The sequence below is a fragment of the Lontra canadensis genome, unplaced genomic scaffold, assembly GCF_010015895.1.
Source record: "Lontra canadensis isolate GAN:19392208 unplaced genomic scaffold, GSC_riverotter_1.0 scaffold50, whole genome shotgun sequence".
NCBI lineage: Eukaryota > Metazoa > Chordata > Mammalia > Carnivora > Mustelidae > Lontra > Lontra canadensis.
In genome coordinates, this window is record NW_022631044.1 from 3,783,810 (window position 1) to 3,796,480 (window position 12,671).

Genomic DNA, 12,671 nt, shown 5'->3' on the forward strand with positions numbered 1-12,671 from the left:
GAGTGAGCAACCAAAGTGTCCATCTGTGGATGAGTGGATAAAGAAAATGTGGCAAATGTATATGTGTGTGTGTGTGTGTGTGTGTGTATACAGAAAACATAGATCATGCAGTCCTAGGTGAAGTAAGTCTGGCCATTTGTGACGACATGGATGGAGCTGGAGGACACTACACTAACTGAAGTAAGTTAGAGAAAGATAAATATTGTATGATCTCACTTATATGTGGACTCTAAAAAAGAAAAAAGAAATGAACTCATAGATACAGAGAACAGATTTGTGGTTGCCAGGCGGTTGGGCAAAATGGGTAAAGGTGGCCAAAAGGTACAAGCTTCCAGTTACCAAATAAGACATGAGGATATCATGTACAGTGTGGTGACTATAGTTGATAATACCATATTGCATATTTGAAAGTTGTTAAGAGAGTAAATTTTAGAAGTTCTCATCCCAAGAAAAGAATTTGTAATTCTGTATGGTGATGGATGTTAACTAGATTTATTGTGGTGATCATTTTGCCTTCTATACAAATACTGAATCACTAGGTTGTATGTCTGAAACTAATATAATGCTTTTTGTCAATTATATCTCAATTTTTTTAAGAAGAAAAAGCTTGCTGACACATACAAGAAGTAGCTAGGCCAAAATATTATTTGGCTTCAGAAGACAGCTCCCTTCAGGCGGGTGGTGAGGTAAGTTGACAGGGACCACAAAACTTGAGATGTGCTTTGACGGAGAGATAGGAATACACATTCTGGTGGGAGGAATTGCATAAGCAAAGGCAGAGCAAACAGAAGATATATTGTAGAGTAGGAGGTAAGTAGGATTTGAAAAGATCAGTATAGGAAGAAGTTTGGTCTAAATTCTTTGTGTGAGAACTTAGGAAATTGGACATAGATGAATGAAAAGAATTTTGGAGGTTTCGGGGGGAAAAAACTTGAAGGGATGATTTTGGAAGTTTCAGCATATGTAACTGTGAAAGATGGATGAAAATGGGGGGACTTGGGAGGTGGGAAGTTCTCTGGGTGACTGGGGAAAGCTGAGAAAGTTTTCATCTCGAGCTCTTTAAAAACTTCATTGTGTCCAAGATTCTGAGAAGTTACTAACTGTAGTCAGTATACAGTATTCATGCCTTCACAATGCAACATTTAAGGGTGCGTGCTCTGTACAAAACATTGCAGTAGGACCTGCCAGTGATAGGAAGCTGAATAATGAGCCCCTTTAACCAAGCTGTGACTACAAAGCCTTGCCCTAGAAGACAGAAAGGAATATGCATATAATTGAAGGATGGTATTGTGCTGTGCACATTTGTTATGAAACTGATGTCTCTTAATGACATTGGACTGTGGCTGACACTAAACACTTGCCTGAATGGGGATTAGGAAGTCTGGTGCCCTCTGTGGCTGGATTGTAGGAGCAGAGCCACCTGGGATGGTGGTTAGAGGACATGTCTGAGTGCTAAGTATGGCATCTCCATGGAAGGAGATGATGGATGGAAGAGACTCTGATGTGCAGGGAGGTCTTGGAGTGGTGAAAAGTTAGGGAGGTTATTCCAAGTCATTCATTCATTCATCATTCATTCAACAAATATTTATTAAAGGTCTTCTATAAGCTAGAGAGACAGGCTTTGAGAACAGAAATATGGTCTCTGATTTCATGGATTTTATAGGAGCTGCAGGGGAGACATTGTTAAGCACTCCCATTTTTTATTAAAAAATCTATTCTTTTGAATGTCTTCCATGTGTCCGGCATGGTGCTAGGCTTTGCAATGAACAAAACAGATGAAACCACCTCACTCAAGCAGCTGACATGCTGGAGATGACGAATGTTGCCATTTAACTATAATCGTGGTGAGCACAAAGAAAGAAAGAGAAGGAAGGTCAGGAACTGCTTCCTAGAGGAAAGGCCATATAAGCTGAGACCTGTGGTCAGGCAAAGAGGACATGGAGTGGGACAAGCGGCCGTGCAAAGATCCTGGGGCAGGAAGGAGCCCGGAGCTTTTTGAGAGCTAAAGGAAGGCCCATGAGGCTGGTGAATTTCAGTGAGACAGGGGCTCACGATGAGGCTACTAGAAAAGGCAGCAGGACCAGATGACCGAGGCCTTGTAGGCCATGGTGGGGCTTTGGGGATTTTTCCTAAAAACAATAAGAAGTATTGAAGGTCCCTCCTCATACATAGAATTCACATTCGCTAATCATGGACCATTGCTGGAATGGTGGAGGTGTGTTGAATGAGACTAGGAAGCTTATGATGACATTGGCGGATCACCCCAATGCTCAAGCTGAGTGTTTTTATTTTCAAGGTACTTCCCAGCCTATGGTGATGATCACGTCGGCAAGACTCAACCCAGGGCACGCTGTGGGTCGGTGCTCTTTGTGCGATTGGCATAAACCACATCATTGTATTTAACCTGCTAGTGATGCTACCAGGGAAGGATATTACTCCCTTCATTTTAAAGGTGGGGAAGAGACTAGAGAGGTGAAGAAACTTGCCCAACATTACACAGGGGAGCTTGGATCCACACCCAGCCAGTCTGGCTGCCCCCTCTTGCTAAGAATCATGCTTTCCTTCCTTCTATAACAACCCTGTGACTTGAGGCAAGGCAAGGGCATTGGGCTCATTTTCCAGAAGCAAAATGGAGGCTCAGGGAGGCAACAATGACCCACAGTTGCACAGCAAATGAGAGGCAAAGCCAGGACCAGCACTGAATTCTCCATTATTCCTCCCTTGCCAAGAGCATCTCTATTCCGGGAAAGGCTTGTGTTAGAGAATAAACTGAACTCAGGATAGGCGTGGCTGACTAGAAACTGTATGCATTTTCTCTTGCCCATGGCTCATCCTGCTGTACATGTGCTAGCAACACCTGGGAGTGCAGACGCCTGCCCAAGGAGTCAGCCCACAGAGCCACGGGGCAGCCACAGAGTAGCCACAGGAGGCCTTGTGACTCTTGGCTGCGTTCTGTGGGAAGTGCTGGTCAGCTCGAAGGGGACATCCCAGTCAGAGACAGTGCCCTGCAGCTACGTGAGGGAGACTCCAGGGCCCGGCCGGCTCACGTGGCTGTTAGTGCCCATGCACCCTCTAGGTTCTTCTCTGCAAAGCTCCTGCCCGGCCCTCTGTCCCAACTGGAAAGGAGCGAGAGGACAAGATTGGCCTAGGTCACTTAGACATTTCTCTTTTCCTTCCCTTCATTTTCCTTTCCTGCCTGAGAGACCAAATATTTCTGGAGCAAAGCAGAGGAAAACTTCACTGGGAGGACTGAGGACACATCACGGAGGCTATCACACAGGCCCGACACTGCCTTCCATCAGTTTATCAGCCTCTGCGGCCATGGGCCTGCTCTGGGGAGCTGGCATTTTCTGTTCTGAGAGGGACTGTTTGGTTTGGAGCCTGTTTTCACTTTACCACAAAAATGAGTGACTTTTTTTCTCTCTCTCTAAACAAAGGAGGGCCATTTGGTTTCCATAACTCACATCATCTGACTCCTTCCTGGAACGTCCTCTTGGGAAGCGGGGCACAAAGCCTTCCCCCTCAGCTGAGCCACGTTTGGCTCAGGGGCCCATGCCAACCTTGCTGCCGCCTCTGCCAAGGCCAGTGGTGTTGGGATGTTTGTGGGACCGTAATCCACTCTGAGGACGATGGAGTCCCAGTCCCTCTGTCCACTGGGCAGTCGTTGCTTGTTAGCACTGAGTGGGCAGGGCGGGTGGAGACCAGGAGCTAGGAGACCAGTGCTTGGCTCGTTGGCAAAGGGGGAGAAGATGAGGGAGGGGCAAGAGTTTGAAACCAGAAGTTAAGGAAATTTTTAGATGATCTGTAGATATAAATTTCCTTGCCTTTTACCAAAGATATTTCAGAATTTGGTGCATACACTCGACATAGGTTAATCTAAAACACGTGTCTCCAAGAATCTGATAATCGAACAGAAGCTTGCTTTAAACCAGGATTTGGAGATCAGTGAGTGTCATCACACCAAACTGTCAAACACCCTAGGCTTGAGAACAGGGCACCCCTGAGGGTATGCACACAGGGCACAGGGTGGGGCCAAGTACCCACACATCCATCTTATTCTCATATATGTCTGTATCCACATATACGATACAGACATATGTATCCACATATATGTCTAAATCTACATGTTTATACTGATTTTGTCTGACACTATACACTCATGGTCTTGTTGGACATTACTATTACTTATCATTTACAATTGGGGAAACTGTGGCTCAGAGAGGTTTGTTGATTGAATTAGTGTTGCACCACTTGTACATGTCAGAGCTGAACTTCAAACCCAGGTTTTGTTGCAATGATTTGCCGAAGGTCAACCTAGCTAGCTTTTTTTTTTTTTTTTTTTAAACAGATGTACTTTAAACAGTTAAATAAAATTAAACTAGCTGGCCATTTCAATTGTCATAATCTCACAGCTGATTTTGTGATACAGGCCGACCTATCCCAGGAGCCGAGTCTTTCTTTTTGTGACCTGGCCACTTTGGAGGCAAATGGTTAAGAAGCTCCATGGGCAGGGTTGGAGGACACTGTCTCCTATGGGAAGGGACCAGGATTGAAAAGCCCCGTGGTCAGGTTCAGCCACCTTATGAGAGACAGCCATCTACTGTCATGAACCCACATTCCAGAACCATATACTCAAATATGTACATTCCTAGGTTTTGACCTTGGATCAGTAAAATTCTTTTCAGACTATTGAAGAAATTCCCAGAGTTCCTCCCTGCAGTTGGTGACTATCTAATGGATTTGGGATAAAACCAGGATTAAAATTCATTAGCTAATTCAAACACCAGTCACAGTGAATCCTTTTATAGGGCTGATTAAATAATTCAAATATTTCTCAAGCCTTGGCAATCTTTTCTTGATGTAAATATTTATCTCTGGTCAAAAGGACAAGCAAAACCTTTAGTCTTTAGTCTTATCTGGCGGAGCTTGTTGAAACCCTCCAAAAGCTGATGTAAGCTCCACAGCGGAGTTTACATTCCTACTGTTACAAAATAGTGAAGGTTAGGGACCAAATGAGCTCACCCTGCTCTTTCGCCCAATCTCCTCTGGGTCTAGGGAGCATTTTCAGGGAATCCCTGAGCCAAGGATAACTGTTCAGCACCAAATTATCAGCTGGTTTGGGAATGTGTCTGAATGAAGGGAGAACAGACAGGCTAGAGTTAGGCTAGATGTTTCTATCTTCTTGCTGACTTCAAGAGTAACCAGCTTTTTGAAAGAGTGAGGCTTTTAAAATGCTGTGCAAAAACCTGAAATAAAATGATATTTAGCACGACTCCAAGTTAGTGAAATTCCAAGCATCTGGGTTGAGCTTTCTGGAGCCCTAGCCAGAAAGGAGGTAGATGATTACCCTCCTGGGGCTCCTGCAATGATAATTCACAAACACAGAGATCTTACTGCAAAGCTAAATGGAGCCCATTGCTTAGAGTGGAAGGAAATTAATATTTCTTCATGGACTATGTGCTAGGCCCTGGGCAGGGAGGTTTTCGTAAATGGGTGAGATAACAAGTCTATGGATTTTCTTGATAGAAGACATTAAACTCTACATTAGGGAACAAAGCAGAGAATTTGAAAGTGGAGAGAATGGCTTCTACTTGGAAAGGCTGAACAGTGGTTCTGAGGTCAGAGCAATGAGAAACGAAGAGTCAAAACAGAGTGGGAAGCGATAGTGTGTGCAGGTGGTGGAGGGGCAGTTGGGAATAATCCTCAGAACACAGCACATCTGCTGTAATGTCCTCTTGTCCCCAGCTGAAGCCAGAGGGGGTGCCTTTAATAATTGCAGAGCCAAGCTGGCCACCATCCTTCTTCTTAGGCATGACCTACATCTACCCACCACTTCATTGGCCTGGAATTATTGCAAGGTTTCCTTGGAAGCCCTCACTAGCTAGTTAACTATGAGATCAGGCAATGGACTTGGCCAACAGGTTCCACGTAAGTTCCCTGGGCCTCTACATAACTATTTTACCAGTCCCTGTAGGTTACAGGTATCCAGGATATGTCTTTTGGTTTCCCTTCCTGCTCTCTGAGGGTACGTTGGACCAGGATGGAGAAACAGTGAGCTCATTATGAGCCTGGGCTCGAGTTCCGTCACAGCTGTGTCACCCACTGCCTACGTAACCCTATCTGCAACCCAGAGATCTCGCCTATCAGATGCGATTCATACTCATTTCATAAGCTGATGTCATTTTTAATGAGATGATAGCATTAAATGTTCAGCATTTAATAAGCACTTGACATGTCAGCTGTTATTCCTAAAGTGGGGTACGGCTAGGTTCATTGTCTTTGAGGCACCTGAAAAACACAAAATGTGAACACGTGTGCAAACTGAGTGTCTTGCAACTTATCTACCAGGTTGTATCAGGGCTAGATGGTATAGGAGTGACAAGAAGAAAGTCATCTATCCAAATAGGATCTGTGGACACGTATATAGTGCCGTGGTTCTCTGATGGGGTGATTTTGTCCCTGAGGGGACAACTGGCAATGTCTGAGACAGTTCTGGCTATCATACCAGGACAGAAGTAGTGCCGGTGTTTAGTGAATAGAGATCAGAGATGGGACTACATATCCTACATGGCACAGGGCATCCTTCTCCCCCTCAAAAGGAATTATGTGGGCCTGAACGTCGATAGTATCAAGGTGAAAAATCCTGGTATAATGTGTATCACGCTTTATAAATATATATTTTGCCCATTGTAGAGGGTCCTTTCAATATTACTGGGTGGTCTATAGCCCCTAGGTATTGATAGAATGTTCAGAAAAGTCCAGAGGTGTTATAACTCGATGGGTAGAGGAGGGAGAAACAGCTTGAGGTTCATTGCAAGACACCTGGTTGGAGTAGGAAGGAAGAGTGCCTCCAGCGGGGTTTTAAGGGTCCAGATGTTCCTGGTGGTAGGAGGCTTAGCACCTGAGCCACTTTGCTTGGTGGAGCTTTATAACTAAATGGGGCTTACAGTGGGAAGAAGTGGGACTTAGACTGCTGCCAAGGTTCTGAGCTGATGGGGACGGGAAGGCTGTAGAGTCAGAAGACCTTACCTATAAATAGCAATAGAGGACTCAAGAGTCAAGTGCAGTCTTAGAAGAAAATGAAGTGCGCTATCCTGGTCATCGTGTACACAAGGATCAAGATTCCATCAGGGCCCCAGGAAAAGAAGTTAAAAAAAAAAAGACCAAAAATTCATTCCAGAGAAGTGTAGGGATGTGATCCAGCAGACTTGCTTATCTCTGGATTGTCTTTTTTGGGCATATACGTTTCCCAGTCCCACACATGGTGTGACCTTTGTGGTTCCAGGCTCACTGGCTTCTGGAACTTGTCCTCAGCACAATTAGTTTGATTTCTCAGGTTGTAAGTGATTTTCTGCTCCTATTTTCTGTTATTTTTATTAATTAAAAAGGTAATACATGTTTAGCAATATAAGAATCAGAAAAGTGAGTGTGAGAAACAAGTGAGAAGTCTGAAATAGAGAAGTACATAAAAAAGAAATGAAAATCCTTGGTAATCCTAACTTTCAGTGATAAACACTGTTACTGCTCTAGGGTACACTATTTCAGGATTTTTTTTTTCTATGCATATTATTTTTTACATAATTGCAATCATGCTACACATAACACCATGGTATTTGGCATTCGTCTTTATCTGAAGGTGACAGGGATGGTGTATGTATTGCAAGAAAACTAAATGAAGGTAAGGGGACCCAAGACTCTTGAAAATATTTTCTCCTCTCAACAAATTTGCAACAAAAAAAATTCTTGACTGGTTGACATTTATAAAACTTAAAAATTATCTTCTAAGCAAAGCATCAGCCTTTAAAAATTGAGGTCAGAGTAAGTGGTGCACTCAAGACAGCTGTAATCTACTAAGAATAAATATATTTTTCAAAGCTTTGCTTTTACTTGGTTGAAGACAATTGCAGATTTATGCACAAGCTATGTGTCTCCTGACACACAAACTCTTGCAGCTGTGCACGATTAGTTTTGGGAGAGTTTTATCTTTGGAGTTGGGATGGAAGGGCAAGCCTCCCAAAATGCCTAGAGCCTTCCACACAATCAGGGTGATCAATACTGACTGCTTTTAAAAGAACACAGACCTATATGGAGACTCAGAGAAGAGGTGGGAAGGAGACCCCAGGCACACACTTGAATTACAGTGGATGCCATGGAACTGCTACAGTATGCATGCTGGGGGCCAGAGCTGAATTGCATGGAGAAGGGATCCACAGATAGCATTCTTTTTCTTCCTTTCCCTCAGCAGCATCCAACTTTTTCTCTGAATGGGTGTTGAGCAAATATTTAAAGAATGCCAGTTTAAGGGGTGGGGTGGCATAGATTGTTAGCCTGCCTGGGGTTCTCCTAAGTCTGGTCCAGCTCTAACTTTTTTCTTATACCCTTCTCTTCCACCATCCTATTGAAATGACAAAGGAGCAGCATTAAGTGAGGACAAGCAGGGCTCATGGAAGTCCAGGCATTGGGTGCAGAAGTAGAGGGGTCAAAATTTCCCCATCAGGATAGGCAGGGCTGGGGCAATGATAGTCTCAGTAAGTTCACAAGCAAAGCTTTCCTCCAACCATGCCTCAAAGGAGCACAGTGAGTCTACGTTCATGTGTCGCTTAGAATTTTCATTTGGGAGGCAACTGCATGCATGGTAGAGTAGGGACAAGGTCAAGGGTGAGTCCCTAAGGCACTGCCCTAGCTAACTTTGGGCTGTGTCAGTTCACACCTGCAAGAAGGTCTTTTGTCCTAGAATGAAATCCTTACCACCTAGTTACCCTGGGATGGCAATCCCCCTTTTATTTCCATCCCATCCCTGATTACTGGGGCTTTTGTCTGACCAAGCAACACTCCAGTAAATTTCCACTTATGATATTTTTGTCTGGGCCTTAATGGTGGGAACACACACTCACACCGTCTTGGCAGGAGCCACTTCAGAAATGACTGGCAAAATTGGAGCTTTTTCTGAAAGCAGGGGCAAAGGGGAGACACTGCCTGATAACACGAAACTCCTGAAGTTCAAGGGAAAGGGGCCAGTCAGGGAAGAGATGCTTTACTTGTGAACATACAGTCAGCTGCTTACACTGACACACTAGAGCCTGGGCTCCTCCTTCCCCGGTCCAGGGCTTTTTGATTGGGAGGGCTTTTTTTCTTGAACTTGAGTTCAAGTCCTGACTCCCTACTCATGTGCTCTGTGACCTTGGGCAAGTAGCCAAATCTTTCTGAGCTGTCTACAAAATGAAGGGGAGTCATGGGAATCAGCACCTCCCAATGAGGTATATATCAGGGTTAGGTGGACATTTGGGATGAGGGGACCCAAGGATCCGTGGGGATCTTTGTTTTGGAAGTAGTCAAAAGCCTCTGGATCCCCAAGGTCCAAATTGCTTCTACCTCTGGCCATCTAGGTGACCTTGAGCACTTCTGAGTTTTAGTTTCCTACTTAGCAAAAAAGGGATACAAGTAACTTGTCCCTCACGTGGGTGCTGTGAGGATAGAATGAGATAGAATGGGGAGGGCCCAGGGTGGGTGCTCAGCAATCAGTAGCTGCTATTACTTAAATGAATCTTTCTGGAGACTGATGTGCAGCCTGACTCGGCACCTCGAGAGGAGACGCTCCTTTCTGTCCCTCATTCTGAGTTGCCCGAAGTGACCTTCCACTATCTTCTTATGACATCAGCACCTCCCCGGCATGCATCCAAATTGCTCTAAGTACCTTTGACCGAAAGATGCAATACTCTTACCAGTGAGAAAGGAAACAGTAGGCTTTTGCTTGGGAAATTTGCCTTTGTTCTTCTGCCTTCCCTCCCATCCGCCGTGCTAGGTACATTCCAATGATCTCCTTAGGGTGCCTGCAGCAACCCCAGGGCCCATGTGTCTTCTAAAAATGAAGTATAGTTTCTGGATAATTGGACAGATTTTTAAAAACAAACACATTGGAACTTCTACATTCGAGTGAGTGTTATCTCTGGTCCCCTTGGGAAGCTGAGCCCCTCTTTGGAACTCTTAGAACTGCCTTCATGACTAATGTTCAGTTTGAAAGAGTATCTTCAAAGGGGGCAAAGTTTTGTCCTTTGAGAGTGAACAAAAAGTAAACCAGAGCCATGCCTAGTGAATAAGATTGGAGATCGAGCTGGGAAATAACATTTTGTATCAAAAAGTAAGTGTGCCTATAAAGCCAGGAAACGGATTTCTCACAGGGCCTATACGCTGAATTTTAGTGAGTTTTAAAAATCAGTTTCTTTGTTTATAGTCCTACCTCTTACCTTGCCATGCAGCCCCAGGATAGTCTAGCATGTTTTTAATTATTGCATTGATAAAAAGCCCATTTTTAATTTACTGCTTATTAAGATGGATCATTTCTCAGCTCATACCCTAGTGTTTCCTTTTCAGCATTCTAATCTCTCTGCAAATGGATTTCCAATTGAAAGTGGATCTTTTCTTGGCACAATATGTTGAATGCTGGAGTAGGAAAAAGTGCGGCCAGAATAAATAAAGTTTGTGTCAAGATTTCCAAGATATCTTCTTGGCCAGGAGTGAGTTCAGCCTGGTGATTGGAGAACTAACCAAATGCTAAACTGAAGATGTGTGCTAGGTGTGAATAATTAACAAGGATTTTAAAATTAAATTTTAAGCAACCGTAGCTGTTGGTTTTTTTTCTTGTCACATAAGAGACATGATTGTAGAAAACTTAGAAGAAAAAATTTGCATGTAATAAAAATTAATAGTGGTCTTATTCAGAGGTAACTACTATTATTTGCGTGTCTTTTGTTATAGTAAACATTTTCCATATGTTTGCTGACCACTATTGTACTTGTAAATTTCCTTTTTATAGCTTTCATCCATTGATGTGCTCCTTTTTTTTTTTTTTTAACTGATTTTAAGAGCAGTCTGTATATTAGGGTTATTGACTTTGTTATATATCTTTCAAATAATTTTGCTAGTTTTCTGGACATTTTTGAGGGGGAGATTAGAGAAAAATTAAAAATATGCACCCAAACTATTAAATTTTCTCTTTATTCTTTCCCCCTCCAGTGTTATGCTTATAAAGCCCCCCAACTAGAAAATTATGTAAATGTTTATTTTTGTTTCCTTCTAGAACTTTTATAGTTTCATGTTCACATTTAAATTTTTCATCTGGAATTTGTTTCGATGTAAGTTGTGAGATAGAAATCTCACTGAATTATTTTCCAAGTGGTTAGCCAGTTGTCTCAACACCATTTTGGGGGAGTGGGGAGTAATCCATTCTTTTCCTGCTGATTTGAAAGGTTGCTTTATTTTACATTAAATTCACATAAGTGTTGGGCTCTGATTATGGACTTTGTTTTTCCTGTTCCAATGCTCAATTTGCCTTTCGTGGTACCAGTTACACATCGTTTCAAAGACCAATTACCACAGCTCTTTTATACATCTTAAAAATCAGGTAGGGCAAGTTTCCACATTTTTCTTGGCCATTCTTGAATGTTTATTCTTCCATATAAAGTTTAGAATTATTTTGTTAACTTAAAAAGTTCCATTGAAATTTTTATTGGGATTGTTTTAAAAGTAAATATTAGTTTGAAGACAACTGATGTCTTTACAATATTCACTTGCTGCTCTATTTAATAATAGTGAGAGTCATAATTATTCATTAATCCCAGCAGCCAACAATGATTGACTGCTGTGTGCCAGGGCCTGTTGAAAGCCCCATTCCCCACATTTAAGCCTCAGCGCAGTTCATGAGAGAGGAGCTGTTATCGCTATCCTCATTTTACAGAGAGAGAAACTGAGGCATGGAGATGTTAAATAACTTGCCATGGTCACTTAGGCTTAGGCCAGGATTCTTTTCCTGGGTGGTTTGGTTCCATTGATTGGGTATGGAGCTATACTGCTTCTCCATTTATTTATATGTTCATATCCCTCACCAAGTTTTGTGGCTTTCTTCCTATATATCTTCACAAGTTTGGTTATATTAATTCTTACCAGGTTTTTTTTTTTTTTTAAGGTATGTATGTATGTATTTATTTATTTATTTGACAGACAGAAATCACAAGTAGGCAGAGAGGCAGGCAGAGAGAGAGGATGAAGCAGGCTCCCCGATGAGCAGAGAGCCCGATGCAGGGCTTGATCCCAGGACCCTGGGATCATGACCTGAGCCGAAGGCAGAGGCTTTAACCCACTGAGCCACTCAGGCAACCCTCTTACCAGGTTTTTTACGTCATTACTCTATTTCTCCTGGGATGCATTCTAAATGATCTTTACTGAACTCCGACAAAGATACTGATTTTTATAAGGGAGTTATTTATTTCAAAATCATCCAGTTTAATAACCTTCTTATTAGTCCAATAGTTTATTGATTCTCTTTGGTTTTCCAGAAGGATATAACCATCATTTTAAACTAATGATGTTTGACCCCCTTTCCTGTACTTAGATCTCTCATTAGTTTTCTTGTGTTAATATGGTATCTATGGCATTGCCCAGCATAGTAATCACAATGCTATTAACATTTAAGTTTAAATTTCATTTACATTAAATGAAATAAAAAATTCAGATCCTCAATTGCACTAGACACATCAAGTCCCCAGTAATCACTTGCAGCTTGCAGCTATCATTTAAGAACATTTCCATCATCACAGAAAGTTTTACTGGATGGCTGCTAGAACTTTCAGATCAATATTAAATAATAATGGTGAAACAGGCTGTCCTTTTTTTTT

General features: G+C 42.6%; 1 protein-coding gene across 1 annotated transcript in view; it reads right to left on the bottom strand.

The window, feature by feature from the left end:
- ANTXR1 (ANTXR cell adhesion molecule 1) overlaps positions 1-12,671 on the bottom strand; it is a 210,337-nt gene that overhangs the window by 109,625 nt on the left and 88,041 nt on the right. The gene's annotated exons all lie outside the window — the stretch shown is intronic.